We start from the raw sequence: 18,943 nt of genomic DNA on the forward strand, positions 1-18,943 counted from the left end.
ACATTCTTATCACCAGAGACAGGAAGTCAAGGCCCAGAGAAATCCACACAAACAGATTTTGTTAACTCATATCTTCCTTTAGTCTTCCCATATATTTTACTTTTCCATCATCACCTCTCTTTGTTCGACCTAGTATATAAATGCTTGGGTCTAGCCAGTTCTTTGGGTTTTCACTTTCCTATTGGAGTTCCCATGGTCATGTGACAATCAGTATGTTTTCCTCCTGTTAGTCTGTCTTATGTCAATCTAATTCTCAGGCCTAGCTGGAGACCCCAAGAGGCTTAAGGTGAAGTTTGCCTCTCCTGCAAACTCTCCTAGGACCACAAAAGAAAGGATTAGCAAAAAGCTATCTAAAAGGGACAAGAGGGCACTTGGTGTAGGCTTGGTAGACCTAATAGTAAATGTTAGAATTCCCAGAATCAGATGGATGGAAGGGTGTCTGCCTTAAGACAAAGGTTGTTAGGGGAGGCCCAGAGAGATAAGCTGTCATATAACTGGGGACCAGTGACTAAATTTCTCCTTTGAATCTGTCTCTTTCCTCTCCTTTCCTATTCTTCCTCCCAGTTCTGCCCTTCTTTCTTCTGAGTCTTCCTTTCCACTTCTTTCCCGCCTGTAATTAGGCTGCACCCAGGGCCTGGGGCTTGGTCCCACCAATGCCTCTATGTGTTTGGGTTTTTAATATTTCTTCTACCAAAAACCTCCCTTGGTGATCTGCTGAAACCTGCACAGTCTTCTTAGATCAATGAATTTTAATGCACAGAATCAAATACAGTTGTGTCTGGGGCTTCCACAGCATTATAGAAAGAATGAGCAGGAAGGCTGAGCTTACACAATCAATCTTCCATGCTTAGACCGAAGATAACCCTAGAGTTGGGGTGGTGCAAAATAAGAGATCATGGGATCTGCCAACCTCAGAGGAATTAAAACTACTGTACATTACTATTTTTACTATCCAAACTGAGAAAAAGTAGTGGTTCCTGAAACAGAGTTCCAATGAGAAGGACCACAAGCTCCCTTGCGGCTACTATGGGGAGCAGTACAGCCCTGAAACTGCGGCTACTAATCCAAAGAAAACCAAATAAAATGCACTGGATGCTGGGCTATGCTCAAGACTTTGAAATTAGAAGTTTTGCACGCTACAAACTGAGCTAGCAGGATGACAAAGAACCATGAGCTTTCCTCCCTACCAGTTTGGGATCAGTTGCCCAAATGCAAAACGGCTTAGCGAAGACCGAAGGCAAAGTCAGAAAGCTGCTAATGAGGAACTAGGTTTGTAAAAAGTGTAATGGACTCCCTCCTCCCCGAGGTTCATGCCAGTAAGTCACCGACCAGGCCTACTACTGTGCTGCTTCTGAGCTCAAGCAAAAACCGAGCTCGTGGGTGGAAACTACTGCCCAGAGGTGGGGTCGGGTTGAGGGAGCAACTTCACCCTCTCCAGGTCTTGTAGAAAGGCCTCTCCCTGCTCATTTCCGCCCAGATGGAACCTCAGACATGCAAAACGGAATGATCTTTTCCAATTCATCCCAAGAATGAGATTTACCAGATCCACCTTCTTAGTCCTGTTATTGGAGTTTTCTGACACTCCACAATTCTAAGTACTTTTCTCCAGGGTCACAAGGGAGAGTTCATACAGCACCAAATGCACTTTCTGTGTCTCAGCACAAGGCCGCATCTTCCACTTCTTCTGTGGGGGCTGTTGGGGAAATAAGAAATCCAGACTCAAAGGAACACGGGTATTGACAGAGTATTAGCTAATTTTATTACTGAGGGAAAAAAGTCAGAGCTCCTGCTTGCAGGTAGCCCACACAAGACTACAAAACTATTGTGGACTTCCAGCTCTATTAATGTGGGATTAAAGCTGCAGTTGTCATCATCCTACCCAATCAGCATTACTCCAGGAATGATACTAGGCCTTCTCTGACAGCGCACCTACTTGACAGTACGCCAGGTTAGTAACATTTAACATTCCTCGGCAAGCAGGGCGGAGAGGCAGCGCGCGGCCGACTCCCGGCCACAGAGGGCCCCTGGGGGGCGTTTTCAACAGTCCTGTGGTGAGCCGGAGGTGTGCTCCCTCTACCGCGCGGGGCCGCGGGCCCCTGGCCACCCGCTTAGAGGTTTGGACTCCTCAGGGCGTGGTGGTCTTTAGCCAAGCATTTCAGAGAGGAACATCAGTCATTCCAATTCAAGAGCATACAACAGTGAACAATCGTGGTCAGCGCGGTGGCGGACAGAAAGGAGGCAGGGAAAGGGTAATCAAAGCGATCTAACCAAAATAGGCATTTTCCGTTTTCTTTTGGCCTTTTCCCTCAGTGGCCAGAGCACTAGCAGCGCGCTCTCCGTTCCTCCCCGGGCTGCCTCCACTCCCACTCGCTGTCTTCTCCTCTTCTTCAGCTTTCTCTGGTCGACCCTCCCCTCCCCTCAGGACGGACGACCCCAGACTGCGGCTGAGTCGCAGTCCACGGTGGGGAGCTCGCTTCGGTCCTAATGAGCACATGTCCAAAGTCAGGACCTTTGCCTTGTTCTTAATCAGCTCTGGGAACAAAAGCGCCTCTGGCTTGGAGAAACCTTTCCCGCCTTCCGTTTCCAGAGTTCCTCATAGGTCCAAAAGCTTAAGGATTTCCCTGGTGGCTCAGAGGTTAAAGCACCTGGGAGACCCGGGTTAAGCACACACTGGAATTCTTGGTTGCCCTAGGAACTTGGGGTAGTATGCATCCTTCACCCAGCATTTATGAGTGCCTACTAGGTGCGATGGACATGAGTTTGAGTAGGCTCCGGGAGTTGGTGATGGACAGGGAAGCCTGGCGTGCTGCAGTCCATGGGGTCGCAAAGAGTCGGACATGACTGAGCAACTGAACTGAACTACTAGCTGCGAGGCCCTGCCCTGGAGGACCCGCTGCATCGCGAGCAATTCCGAGGTGCCTGCGGGTCGGAGTCCACAGCTGGAGGCACAGGGCGTGGGCAACGCAGTGGGGGCACAGCCGGTTCGTGTCCTTGGCACGGAGTGGTAACGTGGACGCCCTCAGCCCGGGAGGCTGCGGTAGTCACCTGGCGCAGAGAGGGCTTTGAGGTGGGGAGGAGCCGGTGGGAAGGTTGTGGATCTGGCCTTCGGCCGTCAGAGCCCCTTAGCTGACTCCCAGAAGTTCTATCGATGTCCAAACGTGACCAGCGACACCAACTCTGGGCTTCAGGGTCTCGCGCACACCTCCGGTTTCCGAAGTATGGGAATATGAAGATAGTCACGGCGAGAGGCTGAAAAGCAATTTCTGGGATCAGGACAAAAATTTAGAGCACTAAGTTCCCGTGTCTCTGTGGCGCAATCGGTTAGCGCGTTCGGCTGTTAACCGAAAGGTTGGTGGTTCGAGCCCACCCAGGGACGTACCCTTTTACTTTGTCAAAGTCCTTTCTTGCAACTTCAGGTTATCTCCAAGGTCAGAGTCCGGGACAGATATAGTTCTTGGTGAGGGTCTTCTTCCCAGAGGCTTGCAGAAGGCCTGTACACTGAGAGAGGAAACTGCTGTCTCTTCTGTTTCTATAAGGATACTAATCCCAGTATTAGTGAGGGCTACACTCTCAGGAATTCATCTAAACCTAACTACCTGCCAAAGGCTCCACCTCCTAATACTGTTACACTGGGGAGTTAGTGCTTCAACTTGGGACATTCAGTGCAGGATAGGTGGTAACATAGACATTCCTCAAGTGTCTAAAATGCCTTCCTTCATAGTGACTTAATTGCACAGACTTAATAGTCACATGAGTGGGAGAGAAGTTGTCCTGTGTAGTTCTTTTATTTTTTCTTCCTGGAGAGATTGTGTGTGTGTGTTTATACACAGAAAATCAAGGAATTATAGAAAGGTACATATACTGAGAAAATTCTCACCTCCACTACTCATTTCCAAAAAATACCAACCTGATGGTTATCAATAAACAAATTTATTTTTAATAAAGTCAACAGCTTGACTTTATGATTTTTATAACAAAATAGTCACCTACTTTATAAATATATATATTAAAAACCTTGGGCAAGCCAGGCTATATTCACCTGCTGTAACTCAAACTTGACTACAGGATTCTGAAGCCAAAAGGCCAGCCATGACTGGCCAATTTCTATGACTTCTTAAAGCATTGGGATCTAGAAATTCCACAGAATTTCCTTTTGCTTCTTTCTCCCCTTGTTTGCTTGTCTGATTTGAGCTAGAAGCTCACAGATAATTAATTTAACAAATAAAAATGAAAAGAAAAAATCTAAAACCTCTACATTTTGAAATTTCAGTTGCATTACCAGTATTTTTGTGGAAAAGAGAATCTAGCTATGGTATTAAAAACAGTCAGTTAAAAGTATACATACATACATATCTCCAGTCCAGATATCATACAGGTCTAAAAACAACAAATAAATATTCTCAAATAAATGAAAGAATTCAGGAAATTAAAAAAAACCTTCTTTGAAAAACCTGTTTGATACCAAAATGCAGCTAATGAGATGCTTTCACAATTAAAAATCTCAGGACTAGAACTGTACAACACAAAGCATGAACCCAGTGGAAACCATTAACATTAATAATAATGAATTAATATTGGTTCATCAATTGTAACAAATGTACCACACCAGTGCAAGAAGTTAATAACAGGGGAAACAGTGCAGGTGGAGGAGAGAGAGCACATGGGACTATTTATTTTTAATCTCAAGAATGGAAAGACCATATTTGCTGGGTATTATGCATTTGTTCCTACAGATATATTCTCATCATTAGCCACCCTATTATACACCCCAGAAAGAGTCTTCTTGAACTGTGCAGAAAGACTGCCCATTGCTTCTTGTTGGCTACAGCCAATGGGATGTACTGACTGGGAATGGAGAGGGTGGGAGGAATATGAAGTCAGTGTGATTGTTTCCTGCAGGTTGGCAGTAGTTGTGTTCTTGGCCACTCCCCAGGACAGTTACTGTTCGGTGTCACTATACTATAGTTACAGCTTTACCTACAACTATTGCTTTCCCAGGTTCTAGAAACAGCTCTCTCCCCTTGGCCAATCAGGCCTAGTAACTGCTTTTCACTATAGCTAGCCCTAAGATGTTGCACTATCTATTTAGTGACTGCATCCCCTTCTTAGAGCCCAAGAATCCTGAGTTGGGAGGTCCCAAGAAACCCTCTTACTCCTCAGCAGGTCTGGGTTTCAGAGGGCCTCGGGGAATATGCCCACCCCACTCGAGTACTCTTGCCTGGAAAATTCCATGACCAGAGGAGCCTGGTAGGCTGCAGTCCGTGGGGTCGCAAAGAGTCAGATACGACTGAGCGACTTCACTTTCACTTTTCACTTTCATGCATTGGAGAAGGAAATGGCAACCCACTCCAGTGTTCTTGCCTGGAGAATCCCAGGGACGGGGGAGCCTGGTGGGCTGCTGTCTATGGGGTCGCACAGAGTCGGACACGACTGAAGTGACGCAGCAGCAGCAGCAGGGAATATGCCACAAAGTTATCTGAGAGCTCATTTCATCTGTTCAGCTCATTAGCAGAAGAACAATTACAACTTTCTTCCTTCAGAAAATACCCCTAATAAAACTTCTACTGTCTTTTAGGGAAATTTTTTTTTCTAAGAATGACATAAAACTCAAAATCCCTAGGGAAAGAAAAAAACCCCAATACCTTTACCTACATAAAAGGTTTAAGAATTTGTTTAGCTAAAAAATGGCTTCCCTGATAGCTCAGTAGGTAAAGAATCTGGCTGCAATGCAGGAGATCCCAATTCAATTCCTGGGTCAGGAAGATCCCCTGGAGAAGGGAAAGGATACCAACTTCAGTATTCTGGCCTGGAGAATTCCATGGACTGAGTTGGACAGATCTGAGTCACTTTCACAGGTGCATATGTAGCTTAAAAAAGAAAAAAAAAAAAGGTAAATGAAGCACTCAACATCTGGCAAAGCCAAGGCCTGGGTGATTCAGCCTGTAAAGATATAAGTCACTTTTATTATTATTGTCATTATTTTTTAATTTTTTACTGTGCTTGGTCTTTGTTGCTGCACAGGCTTTTCTCTAGTTGAGGTACATGGCCTTCTCATTGCCATGACAAGCCACTTTTAGATTCAGACGGTTTATTACTTACATATACAGCAGAAGGAAGAGCAGTTGAAGGTATAGACTTCACAGCTCCTCATCTCCAACATCCAGAGATGTCACTGAAACAAAAGGGGTCAGTGACTGTAATGCAAGTTGTGGGATACCCTGTTATTGAGGAGTTAATTCTAGACTGCAGCTAAGAGTTTTACAGTCTGCAGCTCTCCTCAGAGAAGGAGTGAGGAGGTAAGCAGAATGCCTTAAGTGTGATTAGAAGTTGCAAGGAAATGAAAAACTGTCCCAGGTAGACAGGGAGGGGAATAGAAACTGTCTCCTGGCTGCTCTTTACAAGCCTCCCATCCTCCCTGTTTGGGGACAGTCACAAGGTGCTTTGCCTTGTGGTAAGTTTCACAATAGTTTCACTTCAAGTCTTCACTTGTGTGGCCTGTGCAAATACATAGAAGGTCACCTGGGTACCACAGCAGAACTGTTCCTCTACAATATTCAAAAGACAACAAATTGGTAAAACATTTGAAACATTACAACATATGAAAAGCTTTTTTATTTAGTATTTATTTTTAGCAAGCTTATATATGCACATAGTTTAGAAAGTCAAATACTTACAAACCTGGTAATGAAAACCGACAGTCCCCTGAAACTCTCTGCCATTTCTTGCTCCCTAGAAGTAACTACTTTAAATTCTTTTAATCAGTGATTGGTTATTAATCTGTTTCTATAAACAAATATTGTTCATTCTTGATTTTCTAGTTTTAGGCACTTTATCTCTCCTTTACATACTCCCACTACACTTAGCACTACACACACGTATATACATTTTTCACTTTTCCATTTTCCCAATTGTGATGGTTAATTTTATGTGTCAGTCTGGCTAGGCCATGGTACCCAGATACTGGGGTCAAATATTAATCCAGATGTTCCTTTGAAGGTATTTTTTAGATGAGATTAACATTTAAGTCAGTAGACTCTGAGTAAAGCAGATTATCCTCCAAAATGTGAGTAGGCCTCATCCAAGCCATTGAAGGCCCTAAGAGAAAAAGACTTAGATCCCCAAAAGAAGGAAGCATACTGCCTCTAGACTGTTTTCAGGTGAGAGTTACAACATCGATTCTTCCCTGGGTCTCCAGCCTGTTGGCCTACCCTGAAGAGTTTTAGATTTACCACCCTCCACAACAACATCTCTGTATATAAACTAAATTTCTATATACACATGTGTATATCTTCTATTGGTTCTGTTTCTCTGGGAAACCCTAATATATCAATATGCTTATGTCATAATTTTGAGAGATTAGTGATTATCATTTTTACTATACAAACTATTAACAGAGAATTTAATGTGATCACTTTTTGAATATATTTTTCCCTTGGCAGTAACAATTACATTGCTTTTCCATTTGCTTAATTTTCCAAGTATTTATTATTGAATTATAAGCAATTTCTGTAAGTCTTCTCTCAAGAGCTTTCTCATTCTTTTCTACAGCTATATTTAATTGTGTGGTTGTATTGCCATTTATTTAGTCACCCCCAAACTGATGGACCTTCGGAGAATTTCCAATTTTTTAGTTAATAAAAAGTGTTTCTTGAATAACTTTGTACACAATTTCACACTTGTATAGGATAAACTTCTAAATGTGGATTGCTGAAATAAAAAAAAAGTTTTTATATTGCTCAAAAAGCACCCTGTAGAACTTGTACCAATTTACCCTCTTGTTAACAATGTTTATTCACTCTCCAACATATTAAACTTCAAAAAACTTACCATTTCTTATAGCTGAAAATTTATTTCAAGTTAGTTTTAAATTGCACTACTTTTGTTAATAGCAATGTTGAATGTTAAGTATCGTCTCATATGGGCAATAGCCTTTTATATTTTCTATTCTTTATATGTTTGCTATTTTTATTGGGTTATTGGTTTATTTCTTGTTGGCTTATAGTTCTGTAAATATTAGGGAAATTAGTCTTTTGTACATGATGTGTGTTCTAAGAATGTAGATGTCCAGCATGGTATGATACATTTGATGCAGCCACAGGAAGGGAGGAGAACCAGAAGAGAAGGTTATTATATTCACAGGTCCCAGAGTGGGGTCACCGCTGGCAAGTGCAGGGCCATGCAGAAGCCCAATCGGTAGGGTGTTCAATTGAACAAGTGGGGAGCAGTGAGAGCCAGGGCCTGTGGGCTGCAGCCTTCACTGGGGTCCTGAGTGGAATCTAAAGAAAGCAACCCAAGATGGAGAAAGAGAGGAAGGAAAGAGGAAGAAGGAGCAGCAGGGAGTCAGGGAAGTGGAGGGAGGAGGGGAAAGTTAGAGTCCCGTTTGGGTTGCTTTTCCAGGGGTTTCAGTTGTTTTCGTGTGTGCGTTCACAAGGGGCCTGTGAGAAGGATGCTGATACACCGAAGCATTAACTCAAAATGGAGGGGTTTTAACATAATATGAGTTGCAAATACTTCCCCAAATTGTCATTTGTCTTTCGACTTTTCTTATGGAGATTCCATTCATTTATATAGTGAAATTCATCAATATTTTCTCTCAGTACTGAGTTTGTGTAATAGTTAGAACAGCCTTTTCCACACACACACCAAGAAAACAAAATAATTTTCATGTTTCTTGTAAGAATTTTATGTTCCTTTTCATTTTTATTTTAAATCTTTGATCAATTTGGAATTTACTTTTATGTAAAGGATCTCACTGGGCTTCCTTGGCGTGGCTCAGTGGTAAAGACTCTGCCTGTGATGCAGGAGACGCGGTTTCCTTCCTGGGTCAGGAAGATCTCCGAGAGGGGGCCACAGCAACCCGCTCCAGTATTCTTGCCTGGAGAGTTCCATGGACAGAGGAGCCTGGCAGGGTACAGTCCATGCGGTCTCAAAGAGTCTGACAAGACTAAGTGGCTGAACACTCAAAGGGTATGATATTCATTGACTGTAATTTTTTTTCTCAGACAGCTATCTAGTTATTAAAAACATGCTTTTTAGAATTATTGATTCGAGTCCCTCTTTCTACTATATTACATTTCTTTATGTATTTTGGTCTATTTTTGGACTTTATGCTGTCCTATTGATTGCTGTTTCATTCATACAAGATATTTTATAACTTTAATCATTATAATTTATGGCATTTTAATATTTCATAGGGTTAGTCCGTCCTCATTCCTCTTTCTAAAAAAGAATTTCCCTGACAGTTACTGCTTGTTATTTTTCCATTTAAACTTTAGGATTATATGTTATCCGGTTTGAATTTTTAAAAAATTTCTTGACATTTTAATGAAAACTGTTAAATTCAGACACCAGGTTAAGGAGAGGTGTTCTTTTTGATGTTGAGTATCCTACCCAAGAACATGGTACATCTTGGTTGATAGGAAAGGAAGTTGCTCTAATACAGCTGTTCCTGAAATTGAGCATTTATCCAAATCACCTGGTGAGTCTGTCTGTTGGGCCCACCTCAAGAGTTTCTGAATCTGTAGGTCTGAGGTAGGGCTTGAGGATTTGCATTTCTCAAAAGTTTCCAGATGATTTTGGTGATGCTTGTCTTGACACAATACCTTGAGAATTGGCTACTGTATTGATGATTTTGGAGACGGTTCCATATATAATGGAGACTAAACATTTACAAACTTAAAAAAAAAGTAGGACTGGCCAATGATCCTTCTGGAGAAGTGGGAAGATCTGTATGACGAATTAAGAGGGAATCTCCGCATTGTGGTGGAGAAGCCTGATGACTGGTGCCAAAGTCGGCTTCCACTCACCTTGAAAACACGGACTTTACTCACACCACCCATCACAACACTGAATGGGAGATTTAACAGGGACAATGTAAACAACTTCGGGCCTTCCGGCTAGAGCAAAATTCGATGCATAGTTAACTCAAAATGACCGATCAATAGCCAATTCAAAAAGCTTGAGTACAGCGTTCCAGAGAGACCGGATATGCTCATCCAATGACAGCACTGCAATCTGCCCATCTGCCCCGCTCCAGGCCTTCACCCTTGCTCCTTCCGATCCATTCCCCCTTTCTTGGTTCTTCCGCGTCCCTCCTTCTCAGCGTCTTTTCCCTCTCCTCTTTTTCTTTTGGAGATCAGTCCTTTGAGGCTGATGGACGTTTCAAAACCCAGAAAGCAAAGGCACTTTGCTTAGCACCTAACGGCGAACATTTTAACTACCTAAGAAGGCACTTCAAAACCTCATCCAAAATTTCCCAGGGACTAAGAGAGAACGAAAGTGTTTCCGTTTGGTCGTGTCCTAAGACAGTGCAGGCCCCAACTTTTTGACACCAGGAAGTAGGTTCGTGGAAGACAGTTTTTCCACAGCTGGGGTGGGGGTGAGGGTGAGGGGGGTGCGGGGTGCGGGGATGGTGTTCGGGAGGTAATAGGAAGGATGGGGAGCGATGGGGAACAGCCGATGAAGATCACCTCCTGCAGTGCAGCCCTGTTCGTAACAGGCAGCGGACCGCTAGTGGTCCACGACCCGAGGGTTGGGGACCCCTATTTTAAGACGTCTTCTAGGTGGGGCAAGTCGAAACAGAACAAAGGGGGAGCTTCGCGGGCCCCGGATTCGGTCCTCGGAGGAACCTGGTTCCAGGGAGCCGTGGATCAGGGACTCCTGGTCTCAACCTGAGATGCCGGAACCGGTAGCCCAGATTCCTCTTTTTGCTGAAATTTGGGCAAATAGAGGCGATTTCTGGAATAGTTTACTGAAGTTTGAAACAGCAGTGACAACAATAGTTATTTAGAAGTTGCTGGTTCAGTTGGCAGCGAATAAAGGAAGATTTAATACAACCGAAGGTGGGTAGGAAAAACAAAAGCCTAGGTCGCCCAACGTGGGGCTCGAACCCACGACCCTGAGATTAAGAGTCTCATGCTCTACCGACTGAGCTAGCCGGGCGCCAGTGCAAGCAGCTTTTCGTACACAAGTATAGTTTCCTTCAAAGGCCTACTTGCACCGTCAAAGATATACGCAACTTAATTTGAAAGAATTCTCGGGCTTTAGGATTTTCTAAATGCACTAGAAGCCTTTGCCACCAAAAAACTCGACGCTTCGATAGTGACGGGACTGCGCGGGGCCAAGGGGGCTTGCCGAGGACCCAGGAATCCCGAATCCTGAAACCCTGACGTTCCTTCAGATTCCTTTTAGACCGGTTTTGAGACCTTTTGGTTAGCAAATTCCTTTGAGAACCCGGTGTCTGGGACCCGGAATACTGAAGAGGAGGCGAAAAAGCGCGAGGGAAAGGGGATGTCAGGCGCAAACTGCCGCAGGAACTAGGAGGGGCGCGGGAACCTGCTCTCGAGAAATCTTGGTGTTGAGGCTCCTGCTTCCTTCCGGGTCCGAAACCCTTTTCCCGGTTCAGCCATTAGGGTCAGGGGGTGAGGTGGAGGTGGAGCTGACGGAGGCGTCTCTCGGAAAATAGGTCCAATTCACTATTCATTTGGGGCACGATTTTGTTTTTGAATACTAAACTTCGTGTGACCTGAGTAAAAGACCATATTCATTACGTGTAAAAGCCCCACTGAGATTTCAAGTCAAATGGAATTCAGAGCCTCAGGCGTGGGCGCTCATGGGAGATTTCACTCCATTCTCCGAAACGTTCATTTCTCCAACTTCTGGAAGAGGCGCTGAGTTCCCGAGTCACCCGCGAAAAGCTGTCTCCTCTGCTCAGGTGAAGGCAGGCTTTTCTCGCAGCTCCGAGGCGCTGCACATCGCCCTGAAGTGCCTCTGCCGGGGCTGGTCAGGTTCCCCTAGGTCGATGAGCCGCAGAGTGAGCTCCGCGGAGTGAGACAGTTATTCGTCTAATCCATAGACTGCATATTCTGCGGTGCAGTCTTGAGCAAAAGTGGATTAAAAACTTTTTTTTTTAATCGCTAAAAGTTTCCGAAAAACGAAGGCTGCTAACGCGAATTACAGTCATGTGCCGTGACTCGGATTCGAACCGAGGTTGCTGCGGCCACAACGCAGAGTACTAACCACTATACGATCACGGCGTGCTACCTTCGTGGCAGCGCACTGCGGCTGGATTTAATATCCTTTGAAACAGGATTGTCTTACTGTAGCTTTCTTTGCCTAGTTGGCGCTATCCGCACAGAAAATTCCAAATGTTTCCACTAACAACTTCGAAGCCAGATCTGACACCCGAATCTGGGTCCGAGAATCCCGCGGTGCCGGCACCAATATCACCCCCTCTGCTGGACGGCGCCGCACCGTCGAGATCTGAGAGGTCTGTCGCCTGCAGCCGGGGGACCGCGTCCCCAGTCGCCTTCCTCAGACCACTTCTCTCTTTCCCCTTCAAATATTCAAGGCGTTCGGCCTAGGTAACCAGAGCATTTGCCTATTTACACCTCCACCTGGTACCCTGGAGCTGATATTTCTGTTTCCTGAATGTTGGAACCGAAAGAGAAGCGGAGCTGGTGAGTTGCGTTCAGTTCAGTTCAGTCGCTCAGTCGTGTCCGACTCTGCGACCCCATGAATCGCAGCACGCCAGGCCTCCCTGTTCATCACCAACTCCCGGAGTTCACTCAGACTCACGTCTATCGAGTCAGTAATGCCATCCAGCCATCTCATCCTCGGTCGTCCCCTTCTCCTCCTGCCCCCAATCCCTCCCAGCATCAGAGTCTTTTCCAATGAACGGCTTTGAGATCCCTTTATTTTTTTCTTGCTTCCCTCACCGTTCCTTGGCGCCCGCTCTCAGAAACTAAGGACTCTTGGGCTGACTCTTCAGTAAATCTAAGCCGCCTCGGAGTATTCAGAAAAACAAATCAAACCAGCCTCCTTTACAGACATTACCTAAAGGCCCCCCAGAGGACGGTTATCGTAAACTTTTGCGAAGCAAGAGGCCAAACCCAGCAGATAGGCTTGGCTTGGTAGCTGCAAGAAAACTGGAGCTTCACTTTCGCTAGAATCTCCCTAAAGGCTTAGAGTTTGAGGACAAATGGGTGGTCAAAAGATCTTTCTCCTTGCACTTGGCCTTCACAAGGTTTGTGCAGATAAAGCAGATAAAAGGGCTGCTGTTGCGTTGGCCGGGAATCGAACCCGGGTCAACTGCTTGGAAGGCAGCTATGCTCACCACTATACCACCAACGCACACAGGAAACAAACCTGGTTTACTTCACTATAACGAGTTGATTATTTTGGTCTGTTTCATGTTTAGGGACTTACGTTGAGAAATATTCAACACAAAGCCAAAGGACGAAAAGTAAAAGAAGACCTCTAGGATTTCTTCTGTGAGCATATTAAAAATTTTGTTGTTTTTTTAGTTGTTTCAGAGGTTTAAGGAAAATGGATTTAGCTTATTTATCTTTTGAACCATGCCTCTGAAATCCAGCGGACAAGTTCAGGCCTTAATGTGGGTGTTATCTCTGTACATATATTGTTAAGCTTTTCAGACTGCTTCCTTAGCACAAAGGCATAGAGGTAAAGTTGCCATTGAAAAGCTACATTTTTAGGATTTGGATACATATTGCCAAATTGCTGTGTGGCGAAACCTCACCCAAAGTGTATTACCAAATTACATCAGTCAATTAGATATCATCTTTCTTTTTATTTTTACGAAGGTGTAACATAAAAATTTGGAGTCTCATTTTAACTTGTATTTACTGTACTACTACTGTTGATCATTTTTCATAAACTTTACTAATTATTTGTATTAGTTTTGAGAAAAAAATCATACACTTGGTTGATTTTTTTCTATTGGGTATTTGTATTATATGTATATTACTAACATGCTAGTTTGCCATTTGTCTTTTACTATTATTTATAGGATTTCAGATGGGCAGTTGTCTGTTTCTATATAGTTTTAACTGTCAGTTTTACTTTCTATGTTTGTTTTTATCTTGAAAAAGTCTTCTCCAGCCCAATAAGATAATTATCCACTATTTTTGTTTCAGTTCTTATATTTAATTATTTAATCCATATAATACATGAAATTGTAATTCCACTTCCATGAATTTATCAGAAAGCAGTATCCAAGGACAGACAAATATGTATTCACACAGATGTTCATTAAAGTGTTATTTGTAAAGCCAAAATTTTAAGGATAAAAATCTAAAAGTCCAGAAACACAATTGATCAAATTCATTTTGATGAAAACCCAGATGAGCTTTTTTTAAAAAATAATATATTTATATTGTACATTGCTGGTGGGAGTATAAATTGATAGGACCTCGAAGGAGGGCATATTGGCACTACCCATCCATAAATGCACATATCTTTTGAACCATCATTTCAGTTCTTAGACATTTATTTTACACATGTACAAAATGACTGGAGAAGGAAATGGCAACTCACTCCAGTATTCTTGCCTGGAGAATCCCATGGACAGAGGAGCCTGTTAGGCCTCAGTCCATGGGGTCGCAAGAGTCAGACACGACTTAGCCACTAATGAGGACAAAATGACATGTAGAAGATTATTTTTATGGCCACAAGGGATTAGAATAACATCCTAAGTGGAGAAGGCAATGGCACCCCACTCCAGTACTCTTGCCTGGAAAATCCCATGGACAGAGGAGCCTGGTGGGCCGCACTCCATGGGGTCTCTAAGAGTCAGACAGGACTGAGCGATTTCACTTTCACTTTTCACTCTCATGCATTGGGGAAGGAAATGGCAACCCACTCCAGTGTTCTTGCCTAGAGAATCCCAGGGACAGGGGAGCCTGGTGGGCTGCTGGCTATGGGGTCGCACAGAGTCTGACACGACTGAAGTGACTTAGCAGCAGCAGCAGCTAAGTGTCATCAATAGGAAGCTGGTTCAATTAATTATGGAGTATCAATACAATGGAATACTATGTACCGTAGAAAAGAATGAGGAAGGTCTTCATGTGTAATCTGGAACTATTTTTTAAAATATATGTTAAGTGAAAAAGGCGAAGTTCAGAAAAGTGTGCATGGATTGCTATCATGTGTGTAAGAAAGAGGAACGTATTTAGATATATGTATGTATGCATGTACTTGCATTTAGAATAAATTTATTTTTTATATTTATAGTATACTTATAATTACAAAACTTACTATTGACTGCCTTATTAGAAGAAAACTAGAAGGCAGAGGTGAAAATTAGGTTTAATAGTTATGCCCTTTTGCATATTTGAATCCTAAACCATGTGACTATATTACCTTTACAGAAATTAAATAAATTGAAAGAAAATATGATTTTGCTTAAGTATATTTATTTCCACTGAAAAGTGTTAGAAATATATTAACTTTAAAAATAGTTTGTAATAAAACAGTATGTAGAGCATTATTCTATCTTGTATTTCAAAAACGGGTAAAAGCCATTTTTTATGTTCTTCTCTATTTTCTATGTTTCAGCTAAGGTCACCCATGGGGGAACTGAGTAGAAGAAACGAAGTTAATCATTAAAAGTATTCAGTAGAAAGTTCAGGAGAGAAAACAAACACTTCCCTGACCGGGAATCGAACCCGGGCCGCGGCGGTGAGAGCGCCGAATCCTAACCACTAGACCACCAGGGACGATGGCAGACTGCTGCGGATATGAGTATATGAGGCTAATTCAATGTGTGTCTCTGCTTACCCATTCTGTGACGTGTGTTTTTTCAGCTATCTAGATTTTGAGACTCTTCACTACTGGGCCCTCCCCCCACCGAAACTACTTTTTCCTCGTAAAAAACTACTTTTTTTCCCTTTTCTTGAAGGAGAAAACCCTGAAAAGAACGCCCCAGCTTGGCTCCCAGAGCTAAGTGAGGATCGTATGCACACGATCGCAATGTCCAAAATTAAAGACAAATGTCCGGAGAAAAGACCTAAAGACTAATAGGAAACTCAGCTTCCCGTGTTTGCAGTATTTCCTGAATTGCGATCAGCGGAAACGTGAAAGCCCCTAGCTGGGCTCTCCCAGGAATCTTTCCTTAAAGAATATAGAGGTCCTATAGCAGGTTTTTTTTGTTTTTTTTTTTTAATCGCTTGTGAATTTAGGCCAAACTCTGTTGACCAAAGCGAACATTACAGACAAGTAAAAGTGATTCAGCCTATGGGTGGTTGGTTGTCAGGAGGATCTGACCATAATTCGCTTGTGGGAGACTAAGAGAAGACGTTTGGAGCTTCAGAAATTTCAAATATGAAGAAGGAAGAAAGGGAGAGAGGAGAAAGAAAAGAAAACTGGAGTGCATACCTAGACTGAAGGAATCTTAAAAACCATACCCCTCAATGTATGCAAATTAGCTTTATAGGCGAGAGAAAGCAAATATGGCAAAATGTTAATGAATCTTGGTGAAGGGTAATTGAAATTTTATTATTTTAAATTTTTGTACGTTTGATATTTTTCCAAAATAAAAATTTGAGAAAACCAAAAATGAAAGAGACAATCAAGTCTCCTCTCAGACATTTTTTGGTCCGAAGACTGCACTGTGATTAATTCTCTGCACGTACGTTCAAATATAAAGTTTAAAAACAACCTCCACAATTTAAGATCAGAAAACACTTTTGATAAGTGAAAAAGAGAACTAAAAAATTGAAGCAAAAATCAGCAGGACCTGATAGAAAAAATGAATGGTAGGATGCCAGATGTTTAGGGGGAGTTTATTGCTTCGTTTTACTTTCAAAGTGTCAATATTAAAGAGTTGTATAAGAAAAGTGTCAATCCTCTGGTCATCCAATCCACACTTTCCTAGGGAGAAGAGTAACTAAACACTAGACATTTATTTTTACAAAACCCAAGTAATCCTGGTGTCACAAGTCACCAAGGAAACCAACAAAGCCCACTTTCTTTTACTCCATCTCTGTTCCCACTGGGCAGCTACCTGTATTCAAATGCTGGGGGGAAAAAATCTAACCCTCAGGGCAACATTTTGGGATTGTATCCAGGCTGGGTACAAGGCAATCCATTTTATTTTTCTGTGTCACAAAGGAAATGAGCCTCCTTATGTTTTGGTCAACTGTCTACTTTCATCAGTTATTCTGCCACCTGCTGGTAATTTTCAGTAACATGGAAAACTGGGAAGTACTACAGTAATAGCTCTTGCTTGGAGCAAGCCTCCTTTCTGAGCCTCAAAGCACCAGGAGAAATCTCATCATTCAGAATAGGATTAAGCCTCCTCCTTCCTGGCACCACACACCTAAAGATGAATGAGGGGGAGTGCAATTCATTTACTTCATTCCATGTTCTATTTTCTTTTTTCCTTTTTGCAAACATTTACAGATTATGTGCCAGAGTAGGTACTGAAGATACAAAAATATACATAAAAAGCTCACAATCTAGAGGAAGACCAAATAAACAAGTGAATAAAAGAGAATAGATCAGAGGAGATTGAGCAGATGTATTTTCTTCTGTTCTCTCTGCTAATACCACTAAAAACCCTGGACATTTCATATAGAACAAACATATGAGACTCTGAAAAATAGAGGCAGACTAGCAAGGGGCCTCAGAGCCCAAGGAACCACACAGTGATGATTTCCCTGGGTTTTCTTAGTGCCTCATATGTCCCAGACTTGGAGGTGAAGAAGCTGGCAACCTGGAAATGCAATGGATGCAGCCAAATAAGACCAAACAAAACCAAAACAATAACAACAACAAAAGCCTGCTCTCTCTAGTCAAAGGGCTGGGAAAGAGGTAGCCTAGCAAAATAAAAACTTTTAGATAATAACTGCTCTATTCCAGCCAAATGCCACAGAAAGAACTGTGGCCCACATCAACCCACACCAGCAAAGACTGAGTGGGATACCTAGATTTCCATTCTCAGCAGGCCTGTAAGGAAGTATTCCTCCTCTTCCTTGCCAGATTGCTATCAGAGGAAACATGGTACTTTCATGGTACTTTCACCAACATTTGCTGATAACAAATCCTGCAGTGTCAGTGGAGGCCACGTGGGAAGCTGGAACTCCTACTCCTGCCCATCAGTAATGAGGAACCCCTCTCCTCAGGTGTTAATGGAGACCAAGTGGGGAACCTGGAATTCTACACCTATGTGGTTTTCACAAGACATCTCACCCACCACTTCCTCTACCTGATGAGTATCAGAAGCAGCCAACTGAAACAGAAGGTTTAAATAAGATCCAGGGTCCCAAATGTTCAGGCTTTAATTAAAAACCATTCATCATATCAATAAGAAAGATCTTGAACTGAATGAAAACAGACAATACCTAGATGATTGAGATGGCTGAATTATCTGACAAAGATTTTAAGGCAGTCATCATAAAAATATTTCAACAAGCAATTAGGAACATGCTTGAAACAAATGAAAAATTAGAAAGTTCCGGCAAAGAAAAGTTTAACCAAAGAAATAGAAAATATAAAGAAAAACTGAACAGAAATTTTATGACTAAACCATACAACAAAAACTCTCAATGGATGGGCTCAACAGCAGAGTGGAGGGGACAGAGAAAAGAATTGGTGAACTGAAAGATAAAAAAACAGGAACTACTCCATCTGAGTAATTTTTTAATTCCATCCAACAGAGAAAATGGAATTAAAAAAAAGCAGGGTCGCAGGTACTTGTGGGATTATAACAAAAGATCTAACATTTGTGTCATCAGATTCCCAGAAGGAGCAGAGAAAAAGAACAGGACTAAAAAAAGTACTAAAAGAAATAATAAGTAACTCCTCAAATTTAGCAAAAGTCAAACCTACAGATTCAAGAAGCTGTGCAAACCCTAAAGAATATAAACCCAAACAAATTCATGCCAGGACATCATCATCAAATTGCTGAAAACTAAAAACAGAAAAAAATCTTGAAAGTGGTGAAAAATGACACCTTGCCTACAAGGGATAAGCAATTTGAATTACAGCAGATTTCTCTTCAAAGACCACAGAGGCCGGAAGAAGTGTCACAATTTATTTCAAGCACTGAAAGACTGTCAACCCAGATTCCTATATCAAGCAAAAATATCCTTTAAGAATGAAGAGGCTACCACTCAACAATAAAAAGACAAACAACTCAATTAAA

The 18,943-nt window shown here is 42.5% G+C and overlaps 5 non-coding genes across 5 annotated transcripts; 1 reads left to right on the forward strand and 4 right to left on the reverse strand.

Moving 5' to 3' along the window:
• Nucleotides 1-3,302: 3,302 nt before the first annotated feature.
• TRNAN-GUU (transfer RNA asparagine (anticodon GUU)) lies at nt 3,303-3,376 on the forward strand. Its single transcript has one exon. It is a non-coding gene; the product is annotated as a tRNA-Asn (tRNA).
• A 7,492-nt stretch (nt 3,377-10,868) lies between these two features.
• Nucleotides 10,869-10,941, reverse strand: TRNAK-CUU (transfer RNA lysine (anticodon CUU)). Its single transcript has one exon. It is a non-coding gene; the product is annotated as a tRNA-Lys (tRNA).
• Nucleotides 10,942-11,963: 1,022 nt separating this feature from the next.
• Nucleotides 11,964-12,035, reverse strand: TRNAH-GUG (transfer RNA histidin (anticodon GUG)). Its single transcript has one exon. It is a non-coding gene; the product is annotated as a tRNA-His (tRNA).
• A 1,024-nt stretch (nt 12,036-13,059) lies between these two features.
• Nucleotides 13,060-13,131, reverse strand: TRNAG-UCC (transfer RNA glycine (anticodon UCC)). Its single transcript has one exon. It is a non-coding gene; the product is annotated as a tRNA-Gly (tRNA).
• Nucleotides 13,132-15,443: 2,312 nt separating this feature from the next.
• On the reverse strand, nt 15,444-15,515 carry TRNAE-CUC (transfer RNA glutamic acid (anticodon CUC)). Its single transcript has one exon. It is a non-coding gene; the product is annotated as a tRNA-Glu (tRNA).
• Between the last annotated feature and the right edge of the window lie 3,428 nt (nt 15,516-18,943).

Source organism: Budorcas taxicolor, chromosome 3, assembly GCF_023091745.1.
Source record: "Budorcas taxicolor isolate Tak-1 chromosome 3, Takin1.1, whole genome shotgun sequence".
Taxonomy (NCBI): Eukaryota; Metazoa; Chordata; class Mammalia; order Artiodactyla; family Bovidae; genus Budorcas; species Budorcas taxicolor.